A 12,911-nucleotide genomic window follows, 5' to 3' on the forward strand; every position below is an offset into this window, starting at 1 on the left:
ATGCATACTATGCAATGACACTCATCCACTTTGTGACACTTTGTTCAGATTTTCAGGCAAAACTACCACCAGTTACAGTTTAGGATAGGTCAGAAATACATGGAGCATTAACTTTGCCTTCATATTTTGGATTAAATAATTTCTTTCTTTCTTGGAGGCTGGCTGGCAGAGGTAATGGAACCTTGAGAGACACGAGGATCAAAATCAAAGAAAAGTTGTTCAAATTCCAGCAAATGTTTAACTTCATGTCTATAATGGTCAATCAGCCTTATACTATCTCTACCACTTTATCCACTAATTAAATACCTTTGAGTCATATTTCTCCAATAATAATAATAAAAAAAATCCTCTTTTTACAGCTGGTGCACAAGTAGTGGGGTTTATTATACGTACTTTCTCCAAATGTAACAGCACAGGGTATCTGGTCTTCACAAATTGCTAGTTGCTAGACATGTTTTTTTAGGATTAATTAATTGTAGAAATAAATCAATATAGCTTTAAATGGAACTGGGATCAAAGTCAGACTTACTGAATATTGATAATCATCTAGGTAAACACTGGAGGTATCTTCCAAGTCAAATAATAAGATTGTCAAAAGCATGTTTCTATAAAACAAAGGTAAATATATAGTCTTTAATAAAACCTCTGTAGAGCACCACAGAAACAATGAACAGAATCAAAGTAAAAGAGAGTTTACCTAAACATCAGCTAAAACTTGTTCTTTACCATAATTTTATTATCATTTCATTATAATGGATCTTCTTCCACACTCCTTACATGTTTCCTCTTCATTCTCCAGCCTTCTACATCCTCCTTACTCTCCTCACAGTAGAAATTGCCATACAGGGTCAGACAATAAGTCTCTGTGGTCTAACATTCAATCTCTCTGAAAGAGCCAGTGTATCAAGTCTCCTCCTTGTCTTTAACAGAGGCTGACCTAAAGCATGAAGCTTGCCATTAGTATCCCTCTTACAAAATAGGTAACTGCAAGTATTTTGTACTGACTGTATCTTACAAAGTACTTGGCCTCAGTGACACACAAGGGCAATTATTACCATGAGCTAATTATATACTGTGAGCGGAGAGGGTGAATATTTCTTTTTTTTTTTTTCATGAGTTTCCAAAGATCAGCTTTTACTTTCAGGCAGTATTTCCTTACCCTCATGTAATGATAGGAGAGCACAGATGAAAATTGCTGACTGACCTCTACTATTATTTTGGAAATACTTATCATATCAGCTGTGATTTTTTCCCCTTCCTTTATTTATGAAGTCTCCCATTCATTATCTATTGCTGTGTAGCCTTGCTGGTTTTGCAGCGTGTGTGCACCAAGTCCTGCATAACAGCCAACACAGCAATGGGTGAGGGAGCGAGCAGCAGGGCACTGATTAAGGAGGTGTTCTGCTGGAAACATGGTATGCACTTGTGTGGATGTGTGCCTCAAAGTGAGATGTCCTCCCAGAGAAGCAGCATCAGTCTTACATCACCTCTGGAGACATCCCTGGCACAGACACAGTGGCATGCAGTGCTGCTGCCTGTGTCCTGCCGCTCCAACCGAGTAACCTGTGGGTGGCAGGGAGTGACAGGGAGCTGGCAAAGCTGCAAGCATGGCTGGGAATCTTTCCTAGCCACAGGCAGGATGCTTCAAAAGCCCCAGGACAGTGCCCCAGGGCAAGATACCATCTTACTCAGGAAAGCAGGTTCTCAGAAAGAGAGGGAGAGAGCTGCCATGAGCAAAGTGCTGTGGGGGGGAGGCAACAGGGGGAGAGTACAATGCAGTCCATCAGCAGTATGGAGAGAGTAGGAGAGGGGGATCTGGTGGGAAATGGAAACAGACAGGCTAGTTCACAGGAGAAGAGGAAGAAGAAAAAAACCAATGCTATCTTTGGGAGGATGATAGTGATGAAGGCTGGGAAGCTCAGAAAAGGTGAAGGAAGCATTCTCCCTCTTGCAAAGAAAGACTTGTGTCTAATATAAAAAGTCCAGGCTGTCTGTTATCAGCACCTTGAAAACGGTACATACTGATGAAGTAAAAATAAAAGCAGGTTTAATTTTAATCAACAAGGTGTTGGTAGGTAAATTAGTGCTTCTGCAGTGGTTTATGGATATCTGATCTCCCTGTTTAAATGGTACTTTCTCACCACATCCATCCCAGACTGAATCGCATTCTGCCTTATCCTCCAGAAGGAAAAGAGCACTGGGTTAAAAGCAATAGAGAACAGTTTGAATGCTGTAGCCTCCACAACCATGAGCTACCTGTAAAAAACTTTTAGGAAACTCCAAGTAAACAGTCTATGTATAATTGTGGAAGAAATATCTCTGACTGTTGCTGAACAGAGAATCATTTACTGCAAAAAGTTCTACAACACAAATCTTATAAAATTATTCTTAAAATTTAGTTTGACTAGAACAGAATTGTTTATAAACTTATGAAAAAGTGGTTAGATTGGTACTAATTCACATTCTTGCTATGTTGTTTATGTGTGTATGGACAATTATTTTGCCATAAAACTCTCTTCTATTGATTTTTCTTAAATAACATTTTACTATAACAGTTATCTTTACTGCATAATGGCATCCAAAAAAGGACTTGAACCAAATTAGTAATAACAAAACTAAAATAAAAACCTATACCATTAATTTGAATCACTGTGGTGTGTAGAAATTTTTTTGCAAATGTGCAGTTACTAAAACATATTCCTGCTCATGTGCAGTTACAATAGGATTGATACTACCTACCTAGAGCAGATGTCAAAGTGACTGGATAATCTGTTCTTCGAAACTAGTCCACCACAAGTGATTGCTTCTCTAGTATGCTCTTCTCATCTCTGTATGAGTGGTGAGAGAAAAGACAATATACCTGGGTATGCTGTTAGGGGTAACGTTCAAACAAGAAAATAATGTGTATATACTGCTTTAAATCCCATCCTATGAAAAAACTGCTGAGACCTCTAATTCTCATCACGACACCTTTGGGAGCTGTAGGTATCTTGAAAACAGTGCTGCATGTCACAGTAAGTGTCTAACAGCATGTGACTCAAAGCACTGTATTGCGAGGATAACGCAAGAAATAATTCACGTAGTTGATAATTTCCATTTCCATTTAACAAACAATCTGTTACCCTGATACAATTGTATCTGTGAAGATTCCATAAGCTTAAATTTGGAATGATACATGAATTTGAGACAAGCATTTGAAACAACAACTAAAGGAACTCACTGCACTATGGAGACATAAATATATCTGCATGGAAATACAGAATTAGTCTTAAATGGCAATGTATTTAAACAAAACAAAAATTGTAAAACTTTATGCAGATATAAATATTTTTACTCAGGATTTGGACAAGTAATCAAGTTCCTTGTGATGAAAATTTTATTTTTATTATTAGTATTGTCTATTATTTGCATTGTAAAATGCCTTCAGGGCCTGAACTAGAAGCTATGTTCCATCATAATGGATATTCAGCATGTAATGAAAAGGTAGCTTTCCCCTCCAAAGTGTTCTTGAGGTAAATTTATATTGCAGTCAGAAGACAGAAGTGACTACACGAAGCATGGAGATACCAGAGCCAGTTTTTAGTTTTAGGCATCTTGGTAACCTAGATCAAGGAATACCGGCCCGTTGAGGACTAGTTGCCCTTCCCTCACAGTGAATTTTACAAATGTCACAGAGAAAAAAGAAAAAAGTGAATCTTGAGGGGAAGAAAATAGACTAAGGAATAGGGGAAGCTAGTCATGGCATCTGATTTTGCATGTAAACAAATAGCTCAGGAGCACATATTGGGAAGGTTGTGAGGTTACTCCTGCGAGAAGAAAGGTTAGAGGTAAAAATGTAGAATTTGGGATTATACCCAGTCTAATACCAAAATCCCTGCTAGCGGTTAAGTGTGCTAATTTGTATGACATCTTTGTTGTATGCTTCTGGTGGAGAAACACACAGCTAGCATGCCTCGATGGCAGTAGGTTTTAATTGAGCATAATGTCTTTTGGAAAGTCACAGCATTTTCTTGGAAGGCAACAAGGGAAAACTGATAGTTTTGCTGTGTAACTGAGTTTCATAATGAAATGTCTTACAGCTAAGCCTCATTACTCTTAAACCTTTATTAAAAAAGCCTTTAAAGTGTATTACTTAATTGTATAATTTGAGGCTCTTGCTGCACAATTCCATATGAGTTCTATGTTTGGCCTCTCCTAGATGAGACAGCATTAGTACTTAGAAGTCAGGAATATGAAAATTAGGGTTGAATGGACCATTTTTCTTCCCTCCCACAAACACCTTGTGATGCAGTTTAATTATATTGTCCACTACTGTTGCTGTATTTTGACATTTTACAGATTCTCAATTAAACCACTTAACCTATGACATTGATAAGTCCACAAGTCAGAAGTCATTACATTATGTTGTTCTGTAGTTTGCTTCAAGATCCAAACATCAGTGAATGATTGAACAAAACTTCAGAAATGTTTTGGGTGAAGTGCTGCGATATTATGGGGTTTCAGGAAAAAAAAATCTGTGGCTAAAAACTAAATAAAGGAATTTTCAATTCACTGTGAATGGTAACTCATTTTCAAATGTTAATATATGGATTCTTTAACAGTGGATAGTTTTAAAGTTTTAATTGTGTCTTTCTTTTTCATTAATGATACATCATATCCATTCAAACTGAATTTTGAATCTATACTGACTGAAAAATTAGATTCATCACATCTGGAAGTGAGATGAAGAATGAAGAATTCAGTCTGGTTTCAAAAGATGAAGAGCATGTTAAAATCTCCAGTTATAAAGAAAAGGCATCTTTTTGTAGTGTCAGTACATTTGCTTTGACTAGATTTCCTCGTGACTTCTGCTGTGAGACTTTTGGTTTATGTACCTCTGAACTAATTTACCTTTCACAGGATGGGGCACTCCCAAGATGGAATGTGCTTCACAGGGAAAATATATCTGAGCAACAGGAACAAAAATAATAGTACAACAGCCACCAAGCTTTTCAGGCTCTTCAGGAAAATTCTGTGTAAATATATCAGGCAAATTTTTAGTGCCACTGACACAAATAAAAATTGTGTTTTGGCATTTAATGAGTCTAAAAGCTCATATGGGATGCCTCAGTATATACAAGTGTCCAAGAAATTTCAACCTTGAAGGACTCTTCTAGGTAAGGCTCAGATGTCTTTTCTGTATCTCCTTCAGTAATGATGCCACTGATGGATTTAAAATCCATTCATTCAGCTATTGTTCTCAGGCTACTTCTGTAATGTATCACAAAGTAAGAAAATTTCCTGGCCTGAGTCCTGCCAATATCACTTGGGGAAGTGAAGAGGACAGGAGAGGTGGAAAGAAAGAGAAGGCAGTTTTGTTAAGAAAGGAAATGAATGATTTATCTATATATCCTTCTCTTCTTCTGCATTTAAGCAAAATCTGAAAATTTTTCTTCATATTCAGTTGATCAATCTACCACTCTCATAATTAATTTAAAATGAATATAGATTTATATAGTCTGGCTTAACCTGTCCTGGCTATTAGCATGGTACCGCTGCCTTGGTTTTACATCAATTGCTACCACCTTTCATTAAATCAGTGAAAATATAACTTTTCTACATCAATAGAAATAATTCTGTATTTGTACTATAAGACTTTAAAAGTCAACCTGATCTAAAAAGAATATATTTCCTTAACAAAGTATTTATTTTGTATTTGTTAATTAATAATGTATTGATGGACATATCTTTCTGATGTAAGACATATTTACCCACATATAGTATAGGAGTTGATAATTATGAAGAATTTTCTGTTTACTTTATTGTTTCTGCGAGGCTTACGTGAAGTGATTAAAACATTGGTCTTGCAACATCCTTTTATATGAAAAGACCTCAAAATGGACAAAATGAAACACTTATTTTTCAGCATTTTTTGGTTGCATTAATTCTTTCCTATCAATCTTAGTATTCACATTAATGTACTTCCTGGTACTCCCCATTATGGACATCACTGTGACAGATGGGTAGAAAATACAGAACAAAATACAGAAACTCATTCTGCATAAAGTTTGAATATATAGAATTCGGCAATGCAGACATTCACTCTCCATGAGCTTGAAATCTAGGCATAAGATAGGCAATGACAGTCAAAGAGGCAGATATCTGAGGCGATATCAGAAACAGGTGACACCAGTCAGTATTGCAGGTAGTGAGTGTTTAAAGAAGCTGAGGAATAACTACAAATTGTGACTCAAGGTAAATAAACATGGTTTCAGTAATAATTGATATTCAAATAGAAAATAAATAGCAAGCATATGAGCATTTTAAGTCTATAATCCATAAAGGGTTCAGGTGATCCCATGACAGACAGCTCAGCTTTGCTCAGACAGTCACCCTGATGGATGCCAGCACTCTTGCTGCACCTAATAGAAATTACCTGGAAGCTCTCCAGGCATCCTCAGTCCTGGTCTGTGCCAGTGAAATGTTTGGGATTTTTCTTACACCCCACTTTTCTCTTACTAGAACTGTTCAATGAACCCTTCTGCACTAGCACACTTGTCTCTTATTTATATGCAATACCAACTCCACTCTACTACATACTGTGCATGCCTCCTTTGATACCAATCTTTTTCAGGCTTTTAAACACTTCCCACCAGTAAGCTCATATCTCCCAAGCCTTGATGGTACAAAGAGCCTATTAGAACTCTTTTCTCTTTTGTGTTTGGTGGACTTGCTTTACTATATGAAGTTATACCTAAACTACAGGGCTTTTTCACAGGGATTAGGTATTGAATAGAACTTCCCATAAACTATGCTGTGCCTCTTTTAAGAAATTTGAAGACAGCTCTGTGAAACATTTTTAAGGGAACATTGTATCATAGGAAAGTAGAGTTGTATGAGATTTCAGGCAACTCTGAGATTTATGAACATCTCTGAGAAGTCTGGACATGAGCATGCAAGGTTCAGGCAGACTTTCAGCAAAGAGTCAGAAGGCTCTCCACTGCCCAGCAGATTTGTGTGAAACCCCAGTCCACAGAGGACTCTCTCAAGCAACATGCAAATCAGTTTCTCACAGCCATCCCTGGTGGAGACAGGCTTTCAAGCATGGGGTTTTCTTGCAGAAGGATAGAAATGGATATCCTGAGGTGGGTCCATGATGCATAAATTTTGGTAGTTCATGGAAGGTGACAGTCTCACTCCAAGGGTGATCTGGAGCAGTAGCCATTAACAAGACAAACAGCTTAAGGAGACAAATCTCCTGAATAAGTATGTAGGTAAATTTGGATAGTGTCTATACACTGCATACTGTATGTTTTGGACTTCCTTCCCTGTGGAAATAGTGATAAATAAACTCCTGCCTCTTGTTGCTAGTGGAGGTGACATGAAATTTTAAAATGTTAGGTGAGGGTGGCAGATAATGGGAGAGAGCTGTGAGTTAATTAACTGGCATGTCTAAGAGAGCTGTGCCTGGAGGCCACTGCCAGGACTGGCAACTCTGTGTGCAGAGCACTGTTCAAGCACTTAGAAAGAAATAGCCATCAGCCCAAAGAATCTGCCATCCAAATAGGCAAGAAAGTTGAGAAGAACAGAGAAATGTGGACGGGTATACTATTTCTGAGAATTGCTTCAGTTGCTTACTCCCATACTCAGCAAAACCGGAGGAAAAATCTTAAACAACCCTCTCATTCAGCCAGAGCCCTCAGCAGATACTTTTCAGTGCAATTCTAAAATTTTTTCAACAGCCGTCAGGCAGCAAACGCTTTTAATGAGAGGATGTTGAGTACCTCATGTATGTTCCCAAGTTCCTAAACTACAGTTATCAGTTATCCTAGCAGAAACTGTAATTCTGACATCAGTGCTACCACTGATTGCCATTCCACAGGTAGCAAAGAAGCCTAAATTGCCAATAATAGTTGAGAAAGATCTAGTGAATGGACAGTAGAAGGCAGATAGAGCGATTCAGTTAGGAATTATATAAACTATAAATTGCCAATTTTTATCATTTTATATATTTCTTTTCTTGCAAAAGCAGAATATTATACAAAACAGGACAAAACAGGATATCCAAAGTGACTTAATCTGTGGTGAAATAGTAGGTGCAAGGAATTAAAAGTACAGTAATAAAAGTAAAGTATCTTAGAAGACAAAAAAGAATCAAAAGTCTTTTAGCTTTTGTGATAGGGAATCCCATTGTATAATTAGATCATGAACAGGCCTTTCACCACTGCAAATTCACACTGTGAGCTGTTTAAGTGCCATCTCTTGATTCTCCTACAGCACCTTCTAATAGCAAACACTGTTCTACTTTTCTTTGTGCAAAACCAATCACATCACATCAAATTATACTAACTAATTAACACAAACTCCTTAAAAAATTGCATATTATTTTGGCAAGCCAAATTAACGTCAGTCCCCTGAAACCATGTTTAGTAATTCCCACTGACTGTAGTAACGCCTACTACTGAGAGAAGGGCTAATCAGCTACAGGCTCTCCTGCTGATGAGCTGAACCAAGTAACCAGATGTTTCTGCCTTCTAGGCTAATGGAAATGTCATGCATGTTTTTCTCTCCACCTAGGTGCAGAACTAATTCCACCATGGCCATGGTCTAGGTAGCTCTCTCTGGTGCTGCTTCTGAGAGGTCCTGCTAGTTAATCCTGAGCAAACAGGTGCAGCCTTACCAAAGGTGCTCTGGTTTAAGCCAGCTAATCCAGCCCATCAAGGCAGCTTGCTGCCAAGATGTTCTCACTCACAATATGGATAGCAAAGAGAAAGCTGATGAGCATCACTGTGGAAAAAAATTTATCTGTCGTATTGTGCTGTATGTAAAAGCTGGGCAAAGTATGTTTTTTTGTGTATTGGTTAGAGGTCCCACTGGTATTAAATTACTTAATGAGATGTCTATTGCAATTAAAAGAGTCATAACATTTATATTAACATTTTAAAGCTTGCTTATTTCAGGAGTGTCAGTTTACATGAGTCTAAATAGGCGATAATGAACATGATGAAGTATTCCATATTAAAACTGAGTACTGTGTAACTGTCTAGTAAAATCTTAATATTAAACTAAACTGTATAACTTACAGGGCAGAATAAAAGCTTCATATTTAGATGTATCCCGTCTTGAATCTCAAATAATGGACTTAGAATTAAATATGAATACAAAATAAAAAGAAATGCCTTTATATGTAATCTTAAAAAATACATCTACATGATATATCTATTTAAAAAGCTTACTTTGATGGATGATACAGTCATTTTCAGAAACAGCAAACCATAATTTAAAGACAGTGTGTAATTATTTAACAGCAATATTTTCTAAGTTCAGCTGACTTGTGCCTCCCATGCTTGATGCTGGTGCTAGATTGTGTATCAGTAAGGCCTGTTAATCCAGATGCTTACCTGGTGAAGGAAAAAGATGTGGTGCATTTAAAATACTACTTAAGGAATAAAAGAATTAGGTTTATTCATGCAGACTTAGTTTGAAAAATGCAGAGAATGTATTAATTTCAGACCCCACCCACAGCAGCTAAGTATATTCTTTATTTTGTTTTTCAATAAATCTCCAGTAGTATATATAGACTGTAAGCACAAGTTAGTCTTTTTATATTTTAAATTTCCTTAACATGCTTGTTGCTGTATTAACATCTGTTCTGAAACTCCCACCACCACAGCAAGGAGGCATCAATTAACATCAGTTTGCAAGTGACAGATATTCAGTCAAGAAGGAATAAAACTCTACAGCAATTTTTGCCAGCAAAATCTCATCATGTGTGCAAAGATGCAGTCTACTGGTAGCACCAGTTTGATATTTGAGGGGATGGATCACTGGAAGAATGAGGTTTGCCTCTCATGAAAGGAGACATGCATGAGCCCTTAATTGTAAATTCAAAGATAAGGCCACTGAACTGAGAGTGACCTGGCTCTGATCCCAGAAAGTTGTGTTTCACTAGATTTAGTTTCTATAGCAGAGAAATCTAGCAGTGTGAGAGGCAGTCTTTCAGGCAGCTAGATGCACTTGCCAGTGAAATAAATATTGGAAAACTGAAATTTACCCAGGACTCTGGGAGCTACTAGAGTGGACCATAGACTACCTGACACCTGGTCATCCTGTATCACTTAATGTGCAATGTGGTGGTTACTAAAACAGTGGATCTTCCTGGCTGGATTTCAGGACTGTATCCAAGAACAGTGGAGTTAAAAAATCCTGTTATTTGATAATGGAAAATATACAGTGTTATGCAAATATCCAAATATCCAATCTCCAAGAAGTGAGAAAAGACCTTTGAACCTTATTGGCAATTGTACAGTTCTTCCAACAGATTCCTTTGCTTTTGCATGCTATGACTTACAAGCTAGAGTTTCATTGAGTATGGCTGAGAAATCAGTGGAAAATGAAGAGTCAAAAAAAAAGTACCATTAATAGATTGCTTTCCTTGACAAACAATAAATAAATCCTTAAAAAACAAAGGGAGAGAGAAATGAAACTAAAGGGGTTTTTTGGTGTGGGTTTTTTTTTCTGGATTTTTTTTTGTGAAACAAATATTTTGGCAGCAAATTAATTTGAGATTATAAGAGTATGAAAATTTTCAATAAAAATGTTTCCCTTTCTAAAAGGAAACTGCTGGTTTTCTAGTGAGGAAAAGGTTACTTTTATACAGTGTTTTCTACTGATCTGTTCAACATCTCTATGATGGAAGGACAAGAATTGAAGAAACATTGCTGAACTTAGATCAACTTAGATGAAGAACTTAGATCAACTGATTTTGGGCCAAGGAAAGCTGTCATGAAGAGTGAGGCACCACCATTAGCATGAAATATGCTGATAGTACTTATTCCAGTGGGGAAGGCAATTTTTCAATTTAAGTAAGATTCAGAGTAAAAATAAAAAGTATATATATATATATGTACAGGGAAATACAAAGCAGAACAGTGTGAAATTATCAGATAGTTCACAGGATAACACTAACATAACATTGGTCTTGCACTTATTCAGCAGAAGTTCATTGGACCTCATTCATCCTGCTCTGCAGATCTTGATTTTCTGTTAATATAAGGTTAGAGAAGGAGTAATAAAATTTTGTCCCAAACTCATCCATGAGAATCTTTATCCTGGCACTGCTGTGTTCTGAATAAAGCCTTCAATTACCACAATATGTAACATATTGTAGTCTGGAGAAAAAAACCAGAGGGTGATCTGTTCTGCTGGAGATCTGGGACTGAAATCAGGCTGAGCTACAGGTGTTTGTTTATGTGTTACTCACTCCTCTCTGACCAACTTTCTATCATTCTGTACCCAGCAGTATCATAAACTTTGCTGTGAGGCTGCATGCCTGTGCAGTGAAGATAAATAAAGAACTAGTCACAACAAAAATAATATAGAGGAAGAACAACAGCTGAGAAAAAGTGTTCATGGAGAAAGAGAAGAATGATCTAGGATATCTGTTCCTTCTTGAAATGTTCACAATTTAATCGTCTACGCTGAATGTCTTCTAGCATAGAGGAATCCTGTGGCATTCAAGATCACAGGAATGTTCAGTTGTATCACACTGGAAGCCCATTTGGTCCACTGTCCTGTGAACAGTGATCAAAGCCACAGCTTCAAAGGAAGATGCAATGAAGTATGAACAAGACACTTACGGAAATATCCATCTTCTGGTCCTTCTTTCCTGTTCTAGACAAGAAGTGAATGGCTTATGCTTTGTAGTTAGGGAAATTTTGCCACTTTCTACTTTAAAACTGTTTTAGGCTCATTGTATACCTTCTTTTCACATACAAAAACTTTCCATTTAATTTCAACAAAATTGAGATAAATTGTAATTTTATTGCATGAATTTGTCCCCATTTTATCGACGTTTTGTGGTTAACTTTCCTTATATATATTTGCCTACCTCATTGGATAAAATACTCTTTTTGGCAGTCCAGTAGCCTTTGAAAGACTTACATGAACAAGTTATAACAATCTGTTCAAAGAATTTCATCCCCTTTGCTCTTTGCAATGCAAAAGCTTCAAAGGTCAGTTCAGATAGACTTTGCACACTCCGGAGGTGTTCATAATTTAAACTCATGGATAAATTTCTCATGCAGGCATATAAGCAGCTTTTAAGGTATATGTTCTGTGTTCATATGTTTATTTCTTAGTAACTGAGCAAGATGACAAAAACTCTGGTAGAGAAGGTAGTCACTAAGAAGGGACCATCAGTATCCTGATGGTGGCAGAAAGTATTTTGACAGACTTGAAATTATACAGTAGCATAATTATTCCTCTTTCTCCAGTTATTCAAAGGTTAACAAGCTATGTTGAATTTCCTCAAGAAGGAAGAAAATTCTTCTGTTTGAGCACACACACTTGACTAAACTTTTTGGAGGAAAATATTTCTTCCTTCTGTGCTTGTACTGCAGCTGAGGATAAAAAAAGAGATAACACTTCCCTGACAAAGCCTTCAGACCATCTTTCTGTAAAGTTCCCAAATGATAGGAGGAATACAAGAAGGTCAAAGTACTAAATACACCTGAATTCAAAAGTTTTTCTCCATTTCAAGTGTATGGATCACATTGACTGGAATATGGTGTTTTCCTTACTGTGTGTAAAACCAAATAGTGTCCTGACTTCTGCACCACTGGAATGCTGAATTTTATTTTACAGACTGGGATAAGGATTTGCAGATTTGTTAAAAGGAAAAATTTATAATCTGGTAGTGATCACTGATTTATTTTACATCTGGGTCGTGAAAAAGACCTATAGTCACTCTTTTGGGTTTGGCAGAGCTTTCAAGTGTGAACAAGTGCGTAAATGAAATGCTATGGAAGAAGTCAGATTTTCTATGAGACTGTGTACTATAAAAATAATAACAAGGGGAAACGAAAAACCACTAAAATAAAGACTGTGATCCAGTTTATGTCCACACATGGTAAGGTATTATCAAACAGTTA

At 36.9% G+C, this 12,911-nt stretch overlaps 1 long non-coding RNA gene across 3 annotated transcripts in view; it reads right to left on the reverse strand.

Annotated features, from left to right (window-relative positions):
* The window catches only part of LOC120504585, a 171,601-nt gene that overhangs the window by 37,137 nt on the left and 121,553 nt on the right, over window positions 1-12,911 (reverse strand). For all 3 annotated transcript variants that reach the window (XR_005628078.1, XR_005628077.1, XR_005628079.1), the window contains exon 4: window positions 2,740-2,828. This is a non-coding gene — a long non-coding RNA (uncharacterized LOC120504585). The remainder of the gene's footprint in view (window positions 1-2,739; window positions 2,829-12,911) is intronic.

The sequence above is a fragment of the Passer montanus genome, unplaced genomic scaffold (genome assembly GCF_014805655.1).
Source record: "Passer montanus isolate IOZ18808 unplaced genomic scaffold, ASM1480565v1 scaffold3, whole genome shotgun sequence".
In the NCBI taxonomy this organism is placed as follows: domain Eukaryota; kingdom Metazoa; phylum Chordata; class Aves; order Passeriformes; family Passeridae; genus Passer; species Passer montanus.